Source organism: Hirundo rustica, chromosome 1 (assembly GCF_015227805.2).
Source record: "Hirundo rustica isolate bHirRus1 chromosome 1, bHirRus1.pri.v3, whole genome shotgun sequence".
Taxonomy (NCBI): Eukaryota; Metazoa; Chordata; class Aves; order Passeriformes; family Hirundinidae; genus Hirundo; species Hirundo rustica.
In genome coordinates this window covers 59,189,207-59,214,578 of record NC_053450.1, presented here as the reverse complement: position 1 = coordinate 59,214,578, position 25,372 = coordinate 59,189,207, and the positions used below count along the sequence as shown (strand labels likewise).

General features: G+C 40.8%; 1 protein-coding gene across 1 annotated transcript in view; it reads right to left on the bottom strand.

Moving 5' to 3' along the window:
- Nucleotides 1-25,372, bottom strand: part of ZNF407 (zinc finger protein 407) — a 337,541-nt gene extending 312,169 nt beyond the window's left edge. Inside the window, exon 1 of the mRNA XM_040073187.1 lies at nt 25,281-25,372. The gene's annotated coding sequence lies outside the window, so the exon portion shown is untranslated. The remainder of the gene's footprint in view (nt 1-25,280) is intronic.

Genomic DNA, 25,372 nt, shown 5'->3' with positions numbered 1-25,372 from the left:
TTTATAAGAGGGATGAGGATGTGAAATCAAATCTTGACATTTATTACCTTTTCATTTTGATATGAAGCGACTGAGAATTGAAAATGCATTTCATTTTAACAGATGATTAAATACTAAATGTTTATCTACGTGCTTTACACTATGATTTAAACATCAATTTGCTGCAGATCCAAGTATTCAGTTTTTTGTTCAGTTACCCATTGAATGAGGCCATGACCACAATTGTAAGTATTTACTGACAAGATTAAGTAATTGCAATGTTGATACAGATAACGTAGGGTACAAAAAATATTCAAGTACATGGTAAAAAAAAAATTATGCTTAATTTTGAGGACAAAGTAGCAAAGTATTAAACTGAGAAAATAAATTCAAATCAGTTGGACTTCTTACCCACTGAAGTAAAAAAGTGTTTTTCTGCTTAAGAATAATTTACGGAAGGTCCCCAAGGAATTGAGTGCACATTAGTCGCACACATTGAACAGTTTTTCAACTGTATGTCTCTCGTTTTGCTGAAGCACTGACCAGATCTACACCAAGCTAGTTATACCTAAATGACAAGAGAATAACCACCTCTAGATCACAATAGCTCTCCGGAGCATCACAATATTGTCCCCTAAATGTGGCTTTCTGATTCTTAGGCACTACTGTTTTTCTTTGTTCACGAAACCATGATGGAAACTTATCACAATCAATCAGATGGAAAACAGTCATGGGTGTAGTCTCAACTGGTATAAGTCAGCAGACTGTTAGTATGCTCAAAGACACTACCGCAATTAATAGCAGGACCAGATGAAGCCTTTGAAGTGCAAGCTTACCCAGAAAAGGTTATGAGCACTGTTTGGGATACAAAAAAGAAAGATCAGATGAAAATTATGTGGTTTAACCGAAGTACAGCTTTATCTATATAATGTAAAATATCAAGTTACTTCAGTGACGAGTGTCACAAATCCATCCTTAAATAAGCAACTGTGGGTTCTTTGCCTTGCTGCACCTCCACAGTAGGTTCCCAGCCTGCCACTGAGACCTGATCATTCTTTCCTTGTACAGCCTGGGGAAGAGCGGCAGTTTTTCCTTTGCTGTACAAGACAATTTGCAATCTCAAACCAATTCTCCATCTTCTTTATGGGATACTTTCCCCTCAGACCATAAAATTTATCAGAAAACTTGTCCAGCAGTGAACTAATACTGGCATTGAACATTTCCACTATCAAAGTTGTATCGGGATAATTAGAGGTTTCTCCATCAACAAAAATGTGACCTTTTCTGCCACTCCCCTGGAAATTCAGGCCATCTCCACACTCACACACCTAAACTGTGGCCACTCGCACACCTAAAAAAGATGGTTGATTATCTGCACACAGTCTGCAGGTTTATCCTCGTTTTTCAGCATTTGTTCAGTAACTCCCCAATAGAAGTTCATCCTGCTCTGTGTTCATATTGCAACCCTAGTTCTGTGTCCAACCTTATCTCCCACTCAACTGCACCAGTTATGGATTTTTCTAGTGCTTAGGAAAAGAAAAATTCTTCTGTTTTATCTTTGTAACCTGTTCGTAGTAAGAAATACAACCTAGCTGCTAGAAAAGTAAAAAATGCAAAACATAAATTTCATAGGTGCCAATAAACTCAGTATGAAATTAAAATAATCACATGTGTAATACAAACATGCTAAGATGCCTTAAACCAGACTTCTTGCCTAATTCCTTATCTCTGCCTTCATTTTGTGACAAACTTCTAGCATGCAGACTGGGACTGCACTCTGTCCCATTTACAGGCAGCTCTCCTAATGAAGTCAACAGCCTCACATCTACCCTTACAACCAGTAAGCATTATCAAGGCAATTTCTTTCCAGCTGCACAGCAGGCTACCTCTGGCAACCTGTGTTAATGATATACCTTTACCAACTTCATCACTACCACACATCTAAGCTTCCACAAAAACAGTGTATCCCTGCATACCCTTCCCAAAGTCACATTTGCCTCCATCCCACTTCCATATAATCTGTGCCAAAATATCACTACATGAGAGTCTGTACCTGCATGAAACCAAAATTCAGGAAGTATTCTCTATGGAAGAAAGCAACTATGAGGCAGTTGCTGCTGTTTCTCTAAAACTGCCCCTATATTAATTATCTGAGGAATTAAATAGCCTCAAATTTCTTTTAGCTCTCTCTTAATGCTGCCTGTAGGACAAGAGCACATCTTCTGATAGACACTTAATCACTACTTTTTGCTGGGACCATGATCAGCAATTTGCTGAGCTCTGCTCAGTTCTCCACATCTCACACAAGATCTGGACCACTGGACCATGTCTCTGCTTCTTCCTGCTACAGCCTTTGCTCAGATCACACTGCCATGCCTCTAACACACAATTTCAATAGCACATAGCTCAGCTTCCTTGATGGCAAAGTAGTGCCTCACACCCAAATGCAGCTGTGGGCTCCTTCCTGCACAGATATATTGCAGGAATGGCTATCACTACTCAAAGATGGCATTCAGCATACAATTAGCTGTCTCTAGACAAAGAAGAGGCAGTAGTGCTTCCTCTGCTGTAAGCTTCTCTCCCAAAAGCTCCTTCCCAGATTTGCCAAAGGGTACTTGGACAATGGCAAAGCGCATGCTGGTCATAAATCTGAGTGGTCCTAGCCCTCTGTCAACCTAAACCAATTCACTTCCGCTCCCAACAAAGCCACCACACTAATTAAGGGCTATCCTGCAGTTGGTATTGTAATTTAGAAGAATCAATGCACTGGAGAAGGCACTAACAGCACTCAAAGTTTGGACAGTGACCACATAAGGTCAAATGGGTTTCTTTTTGCAAAGTAATCTTGGATCAAGCCTTAGTATGGCACAGGGATCATCATCACAAGCCAATAATTAGCATCTGGAATTTTATTAATCAAATCTAAGAGCACACTCTAGATACAACAAGTAACCCTCTGAAGCCACGGGACCTTAAGCATATGCTTAAATCTAACTCCTACGTGTTAGTGTGATCAAGTAAGCCTTTTGATAGCAATGTAATGCTGCCAAACACATATAGCAGTAGGAATGGGGAAGATCAGCTCTTGAACCACCTCATTCATGGACCAACAAGACAAAAATCAATGCAAGATGTAAACCTTGTGTTTCATGCAGCCTTCATCTTTTAAGGCACCATCTGGAAACATTTTTACAAGAAACAAGTGCTTAAAGTGAAACAATATGTAACCACTTAAAGAATTGCATAAATAAACCAAAATGTATTTATATAGGTTCCAAGATTGCGCCAATGGTAATGCCAGGTACGGCAGAGCAGAAAACTGCAGCACAGGATCAAGCTAAGCAGACAGCAGTCAAATCTTCATATTTCCATAGTTTAAAAGGCGGTTCTGTCAAACAGCGCTCTCTTAACATCATGTTCGATGTTCAAAATGAAGCTGTTCTAACTCAAAAGTGGGTTGACTTTTTGTAACATAAATCTTTTGTTAATGCTCATATAAATCAAGTATAGCTGAACAGATCCTTAAAGGATATGACCAAAAATTAATTTGCCACATTAGCTTCAGGTTAACAAATTCTTCTGCTTGGAGACAGCCATACATTACCTAATGCATTTTAAGGTTCTTTGCAGCACAGTGCTGTTCCTGAGTTTTGGAAAGAAACCTGTTGTGGCCTGAAAATTTTTGCTCAGAAACAGCTGAGCTCAGTAGTTCTACTATAAATAGGCGCTCAAACATAGTGCTTTTCTTCAAAAATTTTCTAAATATCTAAAAGAAGTGAAACATGCCTTTAAGGTCTTCAAAAGCAGAATGTTTGTTACGTATGTCACATCTGCATAGGCCAAATATCCAAATCCTTACAGAATGTATAAGATACACATTTTTAAATTGCAAGTGCATAATAAGTAGTATTTTGGTTGTATCATGTAAAGCAATATAGCTCCCCGTTCATCTATTGGGATAGCCAAATCATGAGAATTGTGAAGTTTTTGTTTCTATATTTAAACTAATTTAAAAGACATCCCACAATCACAATTCAGAACTATCTTACTATCTGTAAAGTAGAAAATTCATACAAAAAAAAAGAGAAAAATAACACTTCTTGAGCAGCCACCACCATTTTTTTACCTGATAACAACCTACTCCTGTATTCTTTGTTCATATCTTTTTTGTATATTGACATAGTGTCTGCTACAGTTCTATACAAGCATAAACAAGTTGTGGACAGAAGTTGATTCCTTTGATGAAAATAGAGAACATTGGATTTGAGTGTTCTAATTTTTTATCACTGGTCCAAAACCGGCATATAATGTCTTCTATGCCAAAAGGTGGAGACAGTGCAAGACGTGCACTGCTCTAATCCTCAAATTAAATTTAGAAAGTAGTAATTTTAAATTAAGATCAAAAGGACAATGAATTTAGCGATGACCAATATATCTGAAGTAGACTTTAAAATTCCTTAACTTGATGGTCATTACAATTTTATTTACCTCTTTTTTTGGTCATATGTCTAGAGAAAGGGTAGGGAGATGTACAGAAGAACACAAAAAAAGTTTATTTACAAGTACAAACTTTTTTTTTTTTTTTTTTTTTTTTAAATGCTAATCCTGGCATTAGACTTTCCAGAGCACTTCTCAGTCACAGTACTATTCTCTCCAAGTATTCAATGCCCAATCTGCAGCGTTTGTAAAGGATGTGACATATGGAAAACAAAGCTTCATTTTTTCCCAGTAAAAATTCCCCTTTTAAAGTAATTAATTCTTTCAATGACATCATGGATACAATGAAGCAAAATCATTTTAATGAGCACCTTAAATAGCCTGCATGAAACTGCATGTTAACAACTCATCTCAACATATGACCTTTGCATCAAATAAACATCTTCTCAGGGACACAACATCCTTCCCAAATCAAATCATACATCTGTCTTACGGCCTTACAAAGTTACCTCACTTTCTTCAGAAAGACTAATCCAAGCTAACAGTCTCCTCAATAATGGAATACAGGAGACAATACGGTTGTCGATTCAACTGGAACAAAGACCAACTTTTTTTTGAGGAGAACTTGATGATAACCATTACAAACACTTGTCTTCCCTTGCAGCTCAAAAATGCTAGAACTTCGAGCTTTGCTGTTCTTCACATAAAGCCATCACTTTCCTAGGACAGCAAAATCTGCACACAGGACTTCCAAATAAGCTGCAGACTTCCAAGATGAAAGACTTTTTGAAATTTCCACAAAGATCTATCCAGAACAGTTCAAGTGACAAAACAAAAAAACCCTTAATAATTATCCCCTGTGTATCACTGAAAATGGGGGGTTATCTTCACCCATTAATTTCATTTTCTCACAGCCACCAGAAGAAACTAACGGCATCACAGGGAAATGCACCTGCAATGCTACACACACCCTACTTGCTTCTGCTTCCAAACTGCTCAGTCCTTCCAGGTGGGCAGAAATTGGTAACATAAAGGCTCCCTAGTTCATCATCCACTCATTTCAGAAAGAGTCAAATACTGCTAAATGCAGCAGGGACCACTGATTAGATAAGCTTTGAAGAGGGAGTCAAAAAAGACACACAGATACAATTTCAAGTGCAGCCAGAATCAATTGTGCAATTGTATGTGCAAGACAGAGAATCAGAGGAAATGCACTAGTATTTCCTAAAACTTGTTATATAACCTCCAGATTTTTCAGGTTTTGAAAATTTAAGAAGGTCTCTCAATTTTGAATTTTAAAATCAAATAATTCTGACTTTTTCCAGAGCAAGGCATACATAAAACAATAGTAATAATAAAAATTCAATAGAAAATTCTGAAGGTCCAAGAAAGACTGCATTCATATAGCACTGTGATATTTATGGATGAAAAGCACTTTGTGAGTATTCACTAAACACTTCATTTTAGAGCATTTATCAGATCCAGGAAAGAAATTTCCATGAAAGAAATACCACTTTCCCCGTACACTAGTAAGTTCCGTGATTTGTGAGACTTCTCCAAATGACATGCTTTTGTGCAAGATACAATTCTCACCAAGTACACCAATTAAAACTAGAGAGAAGCAAAAAGTAAAATGCAATTTTAACCCCTTTCTACTGTTGGCTGTAGCACCCTCTTAAGTAAAGCAGACCATACTAGAATTCATCAGAGAGTACGCAAGCATTATCACTGACACCTGAAAAAAATGTTGGAAGTCTTAACTTTTTCCTGAACTTTGGCAGCAAAAGATAAAAGCAAGTGGTAATTGCTCGTACTTGTAATTTGACTTTTGTAAATTTTACCCTAGAAACCCAGTCCTAGAAGCCCTATTTTCTCCTTTAAAAACATAAAGAGTATGAATTTCTTAGAGGGCTGTTCTAGTGTTTAATATTTGTGACGAATTACTACCTTTCCATCAACCTTTCCTCAAAATTAAATCCAAAAGACAAAAAAGGGGGCTTTGTTGGCCCTTTCCTTTAAACTACCATTTCATATAGAAAGCAACAAGAGGCCTCTACCATCACAGCCTGGGAAACATTTGCCATCTTCTACTACTACCGTATTTGTCGCGAGTTAAATTATCAAGAATAGAATACATGCAGTAATCTGTGTATTTATGGACATGTTTCTCACTCTTGTGCACCCTGTTTTCCTTATCTGCTGCCTCTTCAAGAAGCTCAGTTGAAAAGAGCTGCTTGAATTTTTGGCTGAACAGGTAACATAAAGACTTTATTAACCTATCACACAAAAAATCCAAAGTTTCCAGAAAATACAAAGTGTACATATGCTTCTAAAAAAACCTGGAGACGTTAATAAAAATAAAAGCATTCTGATGACCCCTGGTGGCCACTTCTTACAAGGAAGTAATTGCATTCCATCTGAGAAAAACAGATCAAGCAGAAAAGTGTAACATGTTCTATTGGTAGGGATATCTACAGAAAGGTCAGCTGATATTATTCAATAGGAATATTTATTAGAATGCATGTACTTACATGTCTATCTATATCAAATTACTATATTATGGTAGAAACACAGACATACTCAAAAATTTAACGCTTAGAAACAAACCCTGTTTTTGTCTTCAGTTAAATAGAAGTGAGCACACTGGAAGCTCAATCCTAAACGACATACAAAATGGACTTTTTTTCAGTTTTGATTTTCCAGCTGGCTTGCTCACATAAAGCAGAGGGTGTTGGGGAGAAGCATGGTGGAAGCTGGGGGCTGCCTCACACCAGGGTGCACTCAGAAGGGCTGTATGTAATAGATGATGTCCCAAACCCCTCAAGCACAGGCAGTTCTCAAGCACAGTTTAGCAAAGCAAACAAACCAGCCCTTCTGTCTATTTATATATTTATATTGGAATTACACCAAGAATAAATTAATATCCATCATTAGGAATCAGTATAAAAAGGTGACAGCTGTACACAGACTGGAGCTATGGAGAGGGTAAACCCTTAACATGCAGAGGAAAAGCTGCACAACAAATCACACATTTTCTCCTTAGTGCTTTCATGTAATACATGCAAGCAATCACAGCAGTGCTGCCATGTCCTCTGCAACACAGAAAGGGATTTTTTTCTCCCCAATAACTTAGATGATCAAGACTGTGGCTTAAATCATGCATAGTTGTGCAAAGCCTGGCTTCCTCCAGAAGTAACTGTAACCTGCATTCAGGTGAACAAACCCAGGCTTCACCTATAGTCACTGCAGAACTTTTAATGCTGCATAGTTCTGTACTCAGAACAGTTCAGGGGTTACAACTGACCTTTACTCTAATTTCCATCTGTGACACATCTGTCTGTGTCAAGAGATAGAAACCAATACAAGACAGCAATGGGAGCCATACCAGTGTGACAGTGGCAATATGAGTCCAAGCACCTGTAACATGGGTTGATGCAAAAATTATTCATTACTTCTGTGGAGCCTGTGATAGCAGTAAAGTCTACCATGAAGCCTTTTCCCTTCCCCATCCTCAAGTCCTTCACTAGAAGAACTAAGCCATGTAGCTACAAAAGCCTCCTTCACTTCAGCTAAAGACCAAAAAAAGGCCAAGCAGGCTCCCACTTCTCCCCAGCAAAACACCTAGTCAGCAGGTGGAGAGTGAAAGTGAATGAGGGAGAAGGCACTGCTGTCCCAGAGAGAAAGGCCAGAGGATGCCAGAGTAGCTTCCACTTCCTATTGCAGCCCATATGATGAAACCACATCTTCCCAGAATGGGTCCTAGACAGATAGAACTAAAGGAGGGAAGGAACTGAAGACAAGGAACAGCCTCTTGTTGATACCACCATCACTTATAAAATAAAACCCCCCTTTACTAGTTCACACTTTACTGATAGCTTGGCAACAAATACCATGAAGGTTTCAAATGCTGCTGCTCATTAACAGTATCCATTTCCCTCCGTGTCTGTTTGTTTCAATACAACAAACTTGGTGCTTCCCTAAATCAGTCCCTGAAACTCAGCTCTCTTCCAGAACCAGCAATATGCCTAATACACACAGTGATAACACAATTTGTGTGTGACACACGTGTTCAACTGCATTCCCAAACAAGGAATTACCTGACAATTAACATTTTCATCTCTCCTGCAGGAGTGGTGCATGGGGTGTAGCAACAGGGAACAGCTGCACTGGGGACCACTTCCCTAATACCTGCAGAAATTATGAAGCTTCACTCTGCTCTAAGAGTCACATCTTGCTTACTGGGTATCTTAAGCATGCAAAACCTTTCCTCTGTTTTGAAGCACACTGTTTAACAGCTACACAAGACTGCAACACATGTCTGCCAGTTGTTGGTTGATGGAGGAGGTATGACTGACAGCAAAGAAGGCTTCAAACATCAGCACCTTGTTATCTCAAAGTCTCTCGTACCTTTTCTATGTAGCCTCCCATGGGCAGCTCCACACAGCTCTGGCTCTTTCTCTCCCTCTTCTACCTTCTGCAGTTCTGGCTCACTTCTTCCTGTCCCTAGCATGGCCACCTAACCCTGTCTGTCCCTTGTACAACATCTTACCCTTTCTGTCCCTCAAACGACCTCCTGTCCCTTCCTCCTCTCAGCACGGCCAGCAGACTCCAGCTAACAACTCCACCATCTAACCCACTCTTTTATCACACCCATACCTGTGAGGGCAAGGCTGTTCCCACTCCTCAGTAATTAATACCACTGCAACATACCAGGGGCAAGATTGCCTTCAGCACTATCTCTATCAGTCCTCCCACAACTGGTTTATCAAATTGAACGAAAATCTCCAGTCAGCACAAAAATATCAAACAGCTCCCTGTTCAGCAATGGAGCCCAAGGTGTGGGGAGTCTCTCCCTCCCACCAGAGCCCACCTGGTGTGATCAGGGGGCCACCACAGCCCTCCTCTCGCACTCACTAGGAAGATGTGCCTGGTCAACCTGGCGGCCTTGGGAAAGGCCTTCTGCTCCCCAAGGCCCTCCTGGGCAGGGAGTGCAGATGCTGCTGTGCCCTGCCCAGACACATTTCCTGGGCGTCACAGGAGGTCACAGAAGGATCATGTAGTGCTTGCCTGAGCAAGGGGACCTTGGGAGTTGGGGCAGAACTGCAACTTGATTGCAGAGACTCTGTATTTCCTCAGAGAAATCACTCTCTCAGGGATGCTTTAGGAGAGTGTTATTACAAAAAAATACTACTAATTCCCTGAAAAACACCAAGCTGAAATCAATCCCGCAAACTTTCCCAAGATCAATAGGTTTTAATGAACACAGAAAACATACACAGTAGCAACCATGGCAAATACCCGGAGACCAAGCTAGAGTAATAAATTGCACCTGCTCCAACACTTTCCTGGCAGGAAAAAATTGACATATCACTAAGCAGGCCGTTGCTCAGCTCAAACATCCACAGGATCTGAGGGACCACAAGATGGGTGACCCACCTGGTGACTTATCACAGCAAAGCACAGCCAGGACACAATGCCAGATCTGCCCCCACAGCTGGGCTGGGTTTTGGCAGCTCTCAGTTGACAGAGCAGCCCAGCCCACAGAGTCAGTCCCTCTGACTGAGCAATGTGGGCCCAGTAAGTGACTGCAGGTCAAAGGAGCTGCTTCCTACAGCAAAGGGTCTTAATACAGCCTGTTTATCTCTCAGAGGGTAAAAAGAATATTTAGTCATCTGTTTCAGTCATTGACAGTCACTTTCCTAGTATTCATACTGGGAAAAACTTTAATAAGTTAACTCTTTTCCTAGCTGTTATCATCGATGGAAAAGAGACGACAGTGTAAAATGAAACTTTGCAGTTAACAGAGCAAAAATGTTGGTTTATGTCTTTTACAGTGAAATCCAACATTAAGTGTGCTGTTCCATCATGAATTTTCCAGAAGACTTGAGCATCACGTCCTATTTTTTCCCATGAGCTATGATTCAGACTTTCTGGTAAATTCCCTGAGTATTTGATAATCAAATGCAACTTCTGTTCTGTCAGCTAAGCAGCCTTCCTCATTCTAAAGAACCAAATTCTTTTTACATGAACAGGAAAGGAATTCACTTCTAACAGTGACCCTGCAATTCCATTTTACAATTTAAAACACAATTCCATTTTATAAGTTAAAATTTTGGAGAAAATGCTCCACTTTTCCAGGATTTAACATCTGATATTATTTCCATATACTAAACAATGCAGAAGAATTTACTGGTTGAACCCCTGTAACAGCAGGAACAGCACAAATCACAGCAATATAAATATGCAAAGGATCTTATTACAACCCTTACACTTTTCTCACCAATCTCATTCTGTACTACTCTGTTAAAGACATGTAAGTACTCAGGTGCATGTACAATGTAAAAAATAAATTAATACAAAAATCTCCCTCTCTCCAAATCACAGAATTGTTTAGGTTGGGAAAGATTATATTCATCGAGTTGAACTGTTAGCCCAGCACTGCTAAGTTCACCACTACAAACCATGTCAAGTGCCACATCTATACGTCTTTTGAATACCTCCAGGGATGCTAAACTCCACCACTTCCATGGGAAGCCTGTTTCAGGGCTTGACAACCCATTCAGTAAAGGAATTTTTTGTAAATCCAATCTAAACCTCCCCCAGTGCAACTTGAGGCTATTTCCCCTTGTCCTGTCACTTGGGACAAGAGACCAACCCCTTCCTGACCACAACTTCCTTTCAGGTACTTGTAGGGAGTGATAAGGTCTCCCCTGAGCCTCCTTTTCTTAGGGTACACAATCCCAGCTCCTCATCAGACTTGTGCTCCAGGCCCTTCACCAGCTCCATTGCCCTTCTCTGGACACAGCACCTCAATGTCTTTGTTGACGTGAGTGGACCAAACCTGAACACAGGATTCAAGGTGCAGCCTCAGCAGTGCCAAGTTCAGGGGCACAATCCCTGCCCTGCTCCTGGCTGGCCACATTATTCCCCATACAGGCCCAGTCATTACTGGCCTCCTTGACCACCTGGGCCTCATGTTGGCACGCACTGGCTCATGTTCAGTCACTGCTGATCAGCACTCCCAAGTCCTTTCTCACCAGCAGCTTTCCAGGAACTCTACCCCCGGCCTGTAGCTCTGCCTGGGGTTGTTGCGACCCAAGGGCAGGACCCAGCACTTGGCCTTGTTGAACCTCAACCCACTGATCCAGCCTGTCCAGACCCCTCTGCAGAGCCTTCCTGCCCACCAGCAGAGCAACACTCCATCCAACTTGGTGTTGTCTACAAAATGACTGAGGGTGCATCTGATCCTCTTGTCCAGATCATTGATAAAGATATTAAATAGAACTGGTCCCAGTACTGGGCCACTATCTGTGTTTTAAATTACTCGAATACCTATTAACATCTAAACTCAACTGAATCCACTGGGAATAGGGCATTTGAAAATCAAAATATTTCTTTAGGTGCTTAAAAAGGATTTGTAAAGTAATGCCATATATCCAGATTTCACTATTTTATCTAGAAAACTTGTTATTCAGAATTAAATTACTTCTTTTTAATTAAAATTAAGTTTCTATTTTGAAAACTCAACAATTAACAATGTTTAGTTGCATTAAGAACTCAATCTCCAGAATGCTTCAAAAGAAAAATTAAATTAGATTATTTTTAATAACTTGTAGACTAAAAATGCCCAGTTATAAATGAAAGGACTACAGAATAAAGGTAGCAAATGCACACATTCAATGCTATTAAAAGGCAGACATATGACATCTCATGTGTCTTGTGCCATTTGTAAAAAGATTGCTTTATTATCAGTGTAACTAATCACAATGAAGACATCTCTTACAATCAAAGACATTATAATGAATTTTCTTTACAGCTACAGAGAAATGGGATTTGCTGTTCCATATCAAACTAGAACAGGCTGTATAAATTCTTCTTCATATTTATTATTAAATGTAACTTTTATCTATAAAATCAGCCATGAAATATTAAAAACTGAAACAACAGAATTTATATCCTTTACTTAATTTAGTTTAAAGGGTCTATTCACTAAAGAGAGGGGGGAAAAGGTTACATATGTATCATAACGTGCCCTCCTCTCTCCCCCATAAGCGTTTCCATTATAAACCACCTAGTTTTTGGAATTTATAACTCAGCTGTAAAAATCCATTTCATATGTAAAAGTTGGTATACTTTTCTTTTTACAAATTAAAAAAAAAATCTGCTTCAGGAGGAAGGCAAGAAAGAATGTGAGAGGAGAGAAGAGGAAAAGTGATTAGATTAGGAATTTTAACCCTTGGCCATTTCAATCAGTTGGTATGAGCCATCTGTTGTAATTCAGACCCATCTTCGCACCCCATCCCCTGAAGAACCACTGGGAGATGGTCATCTGGCTGTGCCAGAGCCCCTGGGCAGATGGGAACCAGGTCCTGGCCTCCAGCTGCGGCTGACCTGCCAGGTTCAGGCTATTTTACCCTACTACTATCTCCTGAAGTCAGCTGTACAACTAGGAATTGGACAAATGGAAAATAAGCGAGACTAGCAAAGAGTATTAAAATCACCTGTGTCAGAGAAGAAACAAGACAAAACGTATTAGCACATCTTAAAAATGACAAATAGGCAAAACAGTCTGTAAAAAAAAGGTTCTCACAATAAAAAGATACAAGACTTGAGAATTCATGAACTGGAGATTGGACAACACACAGTGCAACAAAAATTGAACAGAAAAATAAGGGCAGACAAAAACCATCAGAAGTTCACAGAAGGATTAAAAGGGTCTTATTTCAGACAGCATGGAAAACAATTCATTCATAAGATGGCAGATCCCAAAATGAAGCATTAATTAAGGTACAAGAGACAAGCAACCTATGACCTTAAGGTGCAAGCTACAACCTACACTATTTCCTGCTAGCTATATCTTACTTTCAGCTTTTTCCTGGAGAATAGCAGCGAAATTCACCTTTCTTTTCAGAGTCCCCATTTTACGGTCTGAAAGGAATAGGAAGAAGCAGCAAAGGAGTAAAACTTTGCGTTGGTTGTCATAGTGCAGCTATGGTGAGCTGGATGAGCTGGCAGGATCAACAACCAGGCTACACCAGGTAGATGCACTGTCTCATGGGCACCAGGGAACCTGGCAAAAACCTAAAGTCCAGAGATGCACCCATGTGCCTCAGGTGATGCTGCTCTCTCACTTAGAGGGAACCACCAAGGCCATATGTTCAAACGTAGCCTTTATTTAGTCTTCAGCTAAGTCTATTCATCAGAAAAGTCTCTCTCGGCAATTCTTTAACTACAGACCATGAGGACTATGTATATACATTGCAACCAATTCCCACAATAAAACTAAGCAATATTTATAAATTCATTGCTTCTCTACCGTGATTCAGGCTTGAAGGTAGTCACAGTTTTAAAATATAACCTTCACAGGAAGATCTTTTAGTGGACTAGATCTATCTGGTATACACGGACAGCAAGAGGGCATTTCCAAAATTTGCATAAAAACCCAAACACAGTAGGAAGACATTACCTACACACCCTCCTGCCACACACTCAAAAAAACATACACGAGCAAAAAGAACTACAAAGTATGAATTTTAAGCATCTAGTAGACATTGATATCATTCATTATTTTGATATAGCTTGATTTGCAATAGAGACAAACAATGAGGAACAACAGAAAGAATGAGAAGATTGGTGCTCTAAGGCAAACGTATCCTTAAAACAACCAGACTCAAAGAGCAAAGGCTGCAAATATAAAATCAGTTACCAATTTACGGAATTCAGATCAGATCATCCTGTTGGTCAGATCACCAACAGGAAAAAAGAAGAAGGGAAAGGAAATGCTGAACCAGGCAGTGAGGATCCTCTAAGGGATTGGATGGTCCCATCGCACAAAAATCTGCACTCAATTCCCAAAATGCAACAGTCCGAAATCACTCACGTCTGTATCTACCTGGTATGTTAGCCACTACTGTACTGCTCAATGTCAAGATTTAACATGTCTGGATCAGAAAGTGAGACCTGGAGTTTTAGGTACTGATATCTCACACTCGATTTAGAGAGAGAAGAAAAAAATCCAGTTTCTTCTCAACCAGCATGAGACAGCCCCGAGGCTAAAGAAAAACAACGAGCACAAGTCCCAAGCCCAGAAAACAAGAGCTGCTAAATTTGGCAACCTGGAAAAAAAGACACTGACTCTGCAGAGCTGCTACCACATCATTTATTACTCACAAACCTGAGAAGTCTTGTTCTCGTACCTAGGGCACACCTGCAGTTGCGAACGGCCCAAAGCAGGCACCCAAGCAAAGCCTCCTACTCCTCCAAACCTACTGCAGGTGCTCCAGAACTTGGTCAACCAGTCCCAAAAACAAAGCCTGTTCAGGCCTGCACGTCTCATGCAGGGACTAGGAATCTTTTGTGAAGAGTCACTAAAGTCCACATTCACTCTAGGAATAGTTTTATACTTCATGTCAAAAAATGCAGACTTTGAGATTATTTTATTTGAATTCACCTTATTTATTAGAACTTATGATCAAAATGTATTCATTACAAAAATAGATATTGAACAAACACAAAAAAACCTTTATTAATTGTTCTACCTGGCAGCACTTTTTTAGTGAAAGGTCACCAAAAACTCATTAGGAATGCTTTCAAGAACTATTCAAACAAACATTTCTAGAAGCAAAACCTCAACAATATGTTTCTTAAGAATAAACCGTATTTACAAAGTACTAGAATTTGGGGGCATACTAGTCCTCAAAATGTGCCTTTAAATTACCCTGATTTGAAATGACTGGCATGACTGTATTAGCCACACATTTTAACACCGCTTTATCCAGTCAGCTCCCTAAATCATTAAAAATATACAGGACTGAGCTTGTTTGACCTGCAGTGATTCCTATATGTACTCTCAAAATTAACACAAGCACTGAATGCTACTAATCTTCAGCTTGTAATAACTGATCAAGGAATACTGCCCTGTAATTCACAACAAGCTAAAATCATAGCGCTGATGTGTGCATTTTCAAACAAGTGGTTTATAGCTCTAGATTTAAAATGCAAAGTTTCCATTATATTTAATAATTAAAATGCATGCTGTGTTATGGTTACATTTGGTGACTGGATAAGTAGTACCCCAACTGAGTTAAACAATACCTTTTTCCTATTAGAGTTCATATTACCATATTGTCTATTTGTTTAAGAAAAGGAAGAAAAAAAGCACAGCAAGGAAGAAGGAATAAAAAAGAAATATGAATATCAAACATACTGAAAGACAGTGCAGACCAAGACAGAAAGAAGACCTGGTATCAGCAAAATATATGCTAGCTGAAAGCAGAAAAGCTGAAATATCTCTGCATTTAAAATGCGAAAACTTTTAATAAAAAGAATATTCTCCCTTTGTCAATAAGGGTTCCCATTCAAAGTAAAAGGAATAAAGCTCAGTTTGTTTTCCTAGATGCAGTTGCTACAAATTGAAGAAATACAGACATCACTGTCAAAGAGCAGACTCTTTCAGGCTGTCAACTTCTTAATCAGGGTCTGACTTCACTGGAAAGTGTGAAATTATGTAATTATTTATGCTTTGCAATTCTGACGGTTTAAACAAATCCAGCACTATGAACATCATATTTTATAATGCAAAATTCCTACTGTGATTTTGTTTTAGGGAATATACTTTTTTTTTCCCTCTGTGCTTTCTAGGTGTTTTATTCAAACAAAATTTAAATATTATGTGAAGTATTTCTTTTCTCCCAAAACAGATCCCACAGAGCTTAGAAACATAACTTACAAGGATGAAAAATAATTGAAAAAATAAAGTAAAAATTAAATCATGGCCACAGTGACATCAACTCAAGTTTTCTCAGCACTGTCAGTTATATTGTCACCCAAAACTCTCTAATGGCAAGACTAAAGATGACCTTTGGGTATTTACAACCAATGTATAAATAAAATATTATTTCACCCCATAAAAAGACATACTCCTTACATTCCTGCACTTCCATGCAGTATTTAAGTATAAACTTCAGAGATTTTGTTTTCATTTCGCGTATATTTTAATTATCTTGGTACCAGCAGCAGATACAAAGACAAGTTTGTGTTCCTGAAAGCTTGCCTACTTCTCCCTCTATCGCAGCTGGCATAATATATAGTCTCTGCCTGTAAGTCACCCCTCAGAACCCCATTCCCTTATAGAGTAAGTACCCTAAGCATACAAAATACAAAGGTAGGCATCCTCTGAAATAAAAGGTTTTTTTAACACTCTCCCTAAAATGCACTTTACTGAAATCAGCAACATCTAAATGAATGATCATGTGAATGAATAAAAAGAGAAAGCATTCCTGCAAGTCAACCTCCACCAGCAAAGGTCAGCATGTTATTACCTGGAAATGAAACCTGAATAGCCTGACCAGAGCTAGCAAAATGCACTGTCAGGTTTTCACTTGTCCTCTCCAAACAACACCTTCTGCACCCAATGACTTTGTGCTCAGGAAGGATTCTTGGGGTTTGACAGAAGGACCTCCTTGTAGCTCATCAGATGTCGGCACCAGAGCAGCTCAAGGTCAACGCCAGACCTTTGTCAACTTTCTCTCCAGTCTCTTCCTCTCCTTCCCTCCTCAGGTTGCCATCCCTGTTGCAGACTCTGGGTGACACAAAGGAAAGGAGGGAACAAAGCCTGTGTACAACCCTCTGCAGATATCTGAGGCACTCACAAAGAAGTCAAAGCAATTTCTGAGCTACCTAGATTTAGAATGGCACCCAAATTCACAAGTCTGTATTTTTGACACTTGCAGTCTAGTGAGAAACAACTAAAGAAAAAAAGAGTATTTTTTCATATAACATAGCTGACAAATTCCCAGTACCGACAAGTAACAACACTGTATTATAAAACCTCTGCTCAAGAACCAACCTGTTTTTTGAGGTAGGATTTTGACCAAAAAAAAAAAAAAAAAAAATCCAATTTTATTTCTTTGGTTTAGCATGCAAAAAAAAAAAAAAAAAAAAAAAAAAAAAAAAAAAAAAAAAAAAAAAAATGGAGAGCTTGGGTCAGGTTCTGATTTTGATCATTCTGACATAAATTGAAAAAATTCTGTTAAACTAAATGGAAATATTCCTATTTATAGTCAGGTAAATAACATCAAATTCTAGTCCCAGGTTTTCTTTCCTTCCTGATTAAATTACATTAATGTACACTCAAAACAAAGCAACTACTGCTATCCCTGCTGTTTTTTCCAGGAGAATAACTCATCTGTTAAAAAATACCACCTGGACATAAACATGAAGTCATAAGGGTTCACAAGTCTGCCATCTATCCGAAGCCTTGCAACAAAGAGGCTTTTAGCAGTATCATAGTGTATGGACACTAACATATCATCCCAAATGTAAGGCAGAAGGCAAACTGCTTCCATGAGGACCTACAGGCCATAGTTTCTCCCTAAAATATTTTTTATTAACCTGATATGTATATGAGACAGCAAAACCCACAACACTCTGTATTCTTACATGGATTGCGTCTTCACATTCTTGCTAAAAGGTTTGACATAGTATTCATTGCCATATTATTCCTAATTAGCAGTTTAAGCTTGTTAACAAGAACAGTTCATTTAAGGTAAACAGGAATTATCTTTCCATTGTATAGGTAAGACTTGTAAATAGGACAGCTGATAAATTCTAAGATGAGAACAACTAGAAAACTATTCATTAAGGCTTGGGTTATAAATTCAAAACATGAAGCATAACATGCTTAAAGAAGAAGGTTTTATTTTTAAAAACATTCATTAGGCTCTCATCTTCAAGACTCAGACTTGTAAATAATTTAAAATGAAAATGCGAACAACAGGCAGGGAAAAAAAACCCAAATGCAATTCAAATCAGTCCATTGTTGTACCAATAAAACTCAGAACAACCGAAACTAAGTTGGCAGATTTTGAAGACAACATCCAGAAAACATCTTTATGTACTGTATTTTTGAACTTACATGTTGTGCTAGCACTGGCTCCAATCCAAAAAAAAATTAACTCTGACTTGTAACAGCCAGGCTTTACCCACTAAAGGATACACATGCTGAGCTAATAATTTTTGGTATTCATTGCACTTTATTCTGGAAATGCCAATGCAAACAAAAAAAACAAGCTGCAGTTTTATCAGTGTTTTTAGATTTTATATTTATCCATTCTGATTTTTTAGAACTGTAACTCCTATTAACAATTTATATGACACAAACCAAGTACTTCCCTTTAGAGATTAAGGTAAACCTCAGTTTGCCTCACATGGGGAGCATGGAAAGAAACTGCCTTTACTTCACTGGCATTGAAAATAGAAATTGAAGAAGGTAAAAGTAACAAACAAAAAACAAAACCCAAGGATCACTGCTGTTCTCACTATGTATTCAGTGTTCCAAATCCAATGTTGACACATCCCTGCAGAAAGCGTGTTGCACACCAAGGAACCAGGAAAGCGTAACATTTTGCCTTCACTGAAAAGTATGGCGTTTGCTATTCTTTTCTCAAGGACTTGGAACAATCCAACTGAAATATTCCATGTCACTTAAACATTAAATGGAAGACAAGCATGCAACAGGAATTTCTTTCTCCATGTTAAAAGACCACACGGCATTGCAAAATGCAAAAGTGCCGTATTCCAATGCCATGGTTCTTGTGCAGAAAGATGTGCATAGATGATGGCTATCTCAGGAACATCAAGTTATGCTCCTCAGAAGCCTTCCACTTACTGGCTGCACCTCATGCACCAGGGAATCTGACATTTGTCAGTCACGCAGGATTTCCTGCATGGCTGCAGAACACTGAGCAGGAAACCCTGGCACACCCAGTGAGCTCTGGGCATCTAGCAGGGTGTGACTCAGCTACAGCAGACAGCCAGCACGAGGCTATCTAGAGGCACCAACCCTCCAGGCAGTACAAGAGCAGCGAGCTTCCACATGTGAACCAAGATGGAAAGGTCACCTCTGTCCATGCTTCTCCCTCCAACACAGAAGTGGGTGATGCCAACATGCTACACACACCACCAGCACAGGTAAAGAAAGTCTCCTCCTGATTAGGAGAGCTAAAGCATGAACTATGTCATGTTCATAGCAAATGTTTATGGCAAATGTTTAAATAAATCCAATCTAGCCCACTGAATGGAAACAGGCAAAGGTCACAGGCTCTTCCAGAGTGAGCCCAAGCTTGAAAACCTGATTAAAGAGAGAACTCACATATATAAAGCTATACCAGAGCTCTTGAGGCCATCCAAATGGCAGCACAACAACCCGCCTTTGATTAAATCAGAATTCTTGTCAGGACCACCACACTTTTCAAACTTCTTGCTGGAATGTTTCCTACAGAAAAATATATACCAGGTAACTGTATGGATTCCATTTAAAAAAAAAAAACTCACACTAAACAATGATTTCCATTCAAAATTATGACTTAGTGTTACTATTCCAGTAAGTTTTGTTACCCCTTGTAATTCCAGTGGATTTTAACATTTATATGTATTTTCTATGTCTTGCTACCTGCATTTCTGAGAATTCTTGAAATTCCAAAGATGGGGCTAAGGACAGCAAGAAACTTTATAACTACAATGAGACAAAGAAGTAACAGCTAGAAAAGCATCTATATAGGCACCTGTAGCAAAACAGTAACCTATAGAGATGTATACATTCAGATCTATGCGCTGAAATCCTGTGTACCCCTAGCTCTGCACACCTCCTCCCAGGCCACTGCATACACCACACACACTAACAACTCGTATGTCTAGACTTGGAAAGACAGAGGCAATTAAAATTTATGCCTGTACCACTAAGGACCAAAAAACCCTAAGAACACTCACAGCCTCACAGCACTTTAACAAAACCCATACAGATGGTAGTTCAGTAGTAGGCCAGACTACTGAGAAAAAAGATCAGCCTGTTGTAGAATAAGCAAACAAAACAAAGGAAAAAAAAAAAAAATAGCAATCAACAAGTCTGCTAACACAGGACTAAAAAGCAGTCATGATCACGCAAACAAGCATTTTACTTTTGGAGCATCATTAGTGCCTGTTTCTAAAAGGCAGTTAGGTAATTTCTTCGTAAAGATATGTGTGAATTGGGTAGTATGTACTATGATTTTCCTTTCCATACTGAGGAAAAAAAGATAGCTAGGTTTCTTTCTGCTATAAAGCTATAGATTGCTGACATTAGTTTGGGACACAGCTTTCTTTCATTTTTGCATGTTGAAGAACTGAGATCAAGTAAAATATGAAAACTTTGACATACATTTAGCATAAACACCTACAATGGACTACAGACTGTTCTGTCACTACTGACAGCTAGCAGAAACAGGACTAATGGTATTCACAACTGCAGAGCAGGAAAGCATGGATGATTTCCCTGTTTTAAACAGATAACTCCTTTCTGCAAAGCATAAAGTCACCTTTGGAATTTCTGCAGGTGAAAAATTGGAAATTACAGAACATCTTTACATTTTTTGCTTCTTCCCTAGTTTTATACATGCATGCCAATAAACAATCTCAGTTTATGTGTTAACACAGCCAATAATGACCAAAAATTTAAAAGTTCCAGTTTAGAAGTAGGTATAGGTGTATTTAAACTTTCATACATTTGTCTAACCATTTAAGAATGTCCATTGCAAAAGCACACAGACCAAAGATAAAATCACTGTAATGTTACTAGAGAGATTTTGCATGAACTTTGACAGCACAGGCCAGGCAAGATTTAAGCAGCTTGCAGGGTCAGGTCCCATGCAAAACCCTACTCCTAATTCATTCTCTCCAAGACATCCATGGATAACCCTATGCCTGTTAGTACTAAACATGGCACTTGCCTGAGAGATGTCGGCCAATTCTCCCAGGCAATCAGCGACAGGATAAGCGCATAAAAGCCTTAAGCTGCACAAGGGGGAGTTTAGGCTGCACATGAGGAAGAGTTTCTTCACACAAAGGGTGATTAGACATTGGAATGGACTGCCCAGGGAGGGGATGGAGTCACTGCCTCTGGAGGTGTTTAAGCAAAGACTGGACTTGGCACTCAGCGCCACAGTCTAATTGACATGGTGGTGTTGGGTCGGAGATCGGACTTGATCTCAAAGGTCTTTTGAGAAAGACCCTTTTGATCCTGTGATCACCAGTGCTCATTCCTTTCATGCCTTTGTGTCCACCAAGAACTGCTGTCACTGCTTCTGCTCCTTCCACTCCTGTTGCACAGGGGGAGCAGCACCTCCATGCCTTGGCTGCTGCTGGCCAGGCACTGTGGGATGCAGCAGCACTTCAGGCAGCAGCAGCAGCACCGGGTGGCTGGGCAACCCCAAGGTGGCAAGGCCAACACAAGGAGCTTTCTAGGGTAGAAGAATAAGCATGAATGCTCTGCTGGGCAGCTGCTGACAATCTGTCAAAGTGAAAGCACCATTTCCATTTGACTCCTCACGCAACACAGAGCCCAGGAGAGAGACCACTCCACTGCATGTCTGGTTTTGTGAACAGCTGAAGGAAACACAGCCACTACACCTGTTCAATCACATCATCTTGTCTTTGTCCCCAGGCTTTCACAAGATTAAGTTATACTCCAGATATCAATCAAAAAGGTCAACTTTTTACTACCTTTAACACGCACCATAATACCAAGGCGTTCATTTCAATGAATGACTAGACCAGGTGTATCTGAAACCAATGTTTTTATTTGACTGATGGGGTCATCCATCCAATAAAGCCTTTCTGTTTTCCTGAGAAAGAGAGTATTTAAATTCTAAACCACATTTAGGAAATTGCAACACATGAGCCACCAAACAGCTCCAGTTTCAACCACATTTCATGTCTGTCTGTAAATTCCATCTCATGCACAAAACCCAACACTGTACACATTGAAAAAATTAAAACCAGGCAAAGCAAAGCCCCCCCATCCTAATGTTGTGCACACTAACAAGGAAATGCTGCTTTTCACTAAATGCTGTTCTTCACTACAAAAGGTTGGGTTTAATGGATGACTATGACTGACATCTCCTTCACACACATTCTACCTCCAAGTAATGTTTTTCTATAGGGAGACAACACAGCTTAAGTTTTAAAAGCATTTCTAACAAAGAAAACTCTCATGCAAATAAATTAGAAATCTTTGATGCTGTTACTATAAAATAGTTCCTACAGAAGAGCGATAGTAAAGGATTTAACTCAGGTCGTTTGAATTATATTTCCCAAAATGCTAATAAAGCTGACATGTTTGAACATACTGAAAAAGTCACAGTCCATCATCGTCCTGTCACACCAGTGCATTTGACTTTTTTTAAAATGTATGGATTATACAATTACTGCCAGGCTTCATATTTTATATATAAAAGCTACAATCTGATTATATGTCCATGCTAAAATAATTTATGAAATAAGGATGGAATGACTGCAATGTTACTTCCATGATGAATGTAACTTGCTGTGAATAGTGTAGGAGATTGCAAGAGAGACCTAACTGAAGCCTGTAATTGTCTTCATCTTTCATGAAGAGGTGTGACCTGGGAAAAATATAGATCCCAGCATCCAAACCTCCAGCCTCATACAAACATCTTGATTACTCATGTTCTGATACAAGAATGGAAAATTTATAGTCCTCACATGCCACACCTTTGGGTTATTAAAGAGAGAATTACAGGGAATTACATCCAGTGTTTAAACTGTATGTTAGTCTGTTATGGTTTTTCACCACCAGAAAATCCACCACTGCCACTCTCACCCTTGCACTTTCAGATTTCCATTATTTACTACTCCCTAGGTGTTACCCTCATGCTCAGTATCACAGGGATGAGCACAAGCACATGACAAAGCCAAGGTCTTACAAGTCTGCATCAGTACAACTACACGAAGAAGCAAAGAGGGCACAGGAACACAGAAACAAAACCTTTAACTTTATAAATTTTAAGATCACTACCAGCTAAAGCATTCAAATCACAGTGTTTTTTCCTTCCTCCAACCAACACTACATTTAGTATTAACATTGTGGTTCACAGGCCACACTAGTTATTTGAAGGAGCAAATGGAAACCTTCTGTAAGAACTCAAACTAAACAAGTCAGAACACAGACTCATAGAAAGGTTTGGATGGGAGGGGACCTTAAAGCTCACCTAGTTCCGACACCTTCCACAAGAGCCCCATCCAACCTAGCCTTGGGACAATTGCAGAGATTGGGCATCCACAACCTCTCTGGACAACCTGTGTGAGTGCCTGACCACCCTCACATTTTTTTTCCATATAAAGGACATTATAGGTGATAACCTACCCCTCAAGGGCCACCTAAAGCAATAGTTTTGGTTTAATGATCTTTCCTGCAGAAGACACACACACCCTCAGAAGTGTACTAACATTGCTGTGTTGTTTATGGGAAATTGCTTTCACTGCCACAATCTGACAGGCTCCCTAAGAGTCTATGCCGACTCCCTAGATCAGACAAAACCACACTGAAAATCACAAGACTGCAAGAACACAGGAGGTGCTCATGATTCAAGAGCCTGACCTCCAGAGGAGGGCAGTAAATAAGTGAAGAGACTGAAACACAAGTCCTATGAGGAATGACTGAGGGAGCTGGGATTATTTAGCTTGGAGGAGGCTCAAGGGAGACCTTACCATTCCCTACAAACACCTGAAAGTAGGGTGAGACCAGCTGTGGGTCAGCATCTTCCCCCAGGCAATCAGACATAGGATGAGAGGACAAAAAGCCTTAAGCTGCGCCAGGAGAAGTTTAGGCTGTGCATCAGGAAGAATTTTTTCACTCAGTGTGTGATTAGACTTTGGAATGTTCTGCCTGGGGATGTGACGGAGTCACTGTTCCTTGCGGTGTTTAATGAAAGACTGGATGTGGCACACAGTGCTATCTGTCGACGAAATGTCGTTCAGCTTATCAGAAGTCCTTTCCAACCTAATTCTGTAATTCTGTGACTGCGCTGCCTGGTGACGGAAGCAGAGTAAAGGGAAAGCAGCTACAACCCTGCTTTTATCCCTTTTAAGAGCCACGTACAGAGCTCCTGCAGTCACGTGCGTCGTCCCTCACCGCCAACCGCTGCACTTCTCAAAGCTCGTTCCCGCTTATTCTACGACAACCTTGAGTAAACGAGGGGGAAAGAAAGAAGCGGGGGGGTGGGGGGCAGGGGTGCGCGTGTGATTCGGGCGGCTGAAACCACTAAGGGCAGCGCCGAACCCCACGCGCCGGCACTCCCGAGCGCCCTCCGCGGACCGACCCCGCCCCGCCGCGCAAACAGCCCCGCTCGGCGGTTCGGGGGCGCTGCCCGGGGCGGTCCCCGCGGGCCGGCGGCTCTATGGGGCCAGCGCCCACCGCCGCCGCCGCGCCCCGCACTCTCCTCAGGCCACAGTCGCGCACGGACCCCAGGGAGCTGCGCGGAGGGCGGGGGGAAGACAGGGAACGGGGGAGGAGCCCGGAGCACGCGCCAGCCGGAACCGCGCAACGCGGCTGCGGCTCCCGCGGGTCTCCGCCCCGCCCGGTTCTCTCTGTCTGTCTCTGTGTCTCTCTCTCTCTCCCTCTTCCACCGCCTGCGTCCCCTCGCCCGTACCCTCTCCTTCCCCTGCCGCCGCCCGCCTGCAGCACAGCGGAAGGGAAAACCCCCACAGCCCTGGGGGCGACTGCGGCAACCAATGAGCACAAGGGGTGCTCTTCCCGCCCTCGGCGCCCTGGCCAATCGGCGAGCAGCTAGGGACAAAGCAGGCACGAGATTGGCTCGGCCTGTACGCCACAACCCGCCCGCCCGCCCAAAAAAAAAAAAAAAAAAAACCCAAAAAAAAAAAACGACGGCAGCGCAGAGGCCCAAAAAGCCCGAGGGGAGACAGCGACGCGGCGACCCTGTGAGCCCCCCTCGCGAGGGCCGAGGCAGCGGCTCGCCTCGCGCCGCTGGGCGGCGAGACGGGGGGGCCGCGCCGCGGCGGGCAGCGCTTACCGCGCAGGGGGAGCCGAGCGCCTCCGCTTGTGCTGAGCCGTGTCACCAGTGGCGCGCCGTAGATCCGCCGCGCTGCGTCACGCCCGGTGCGT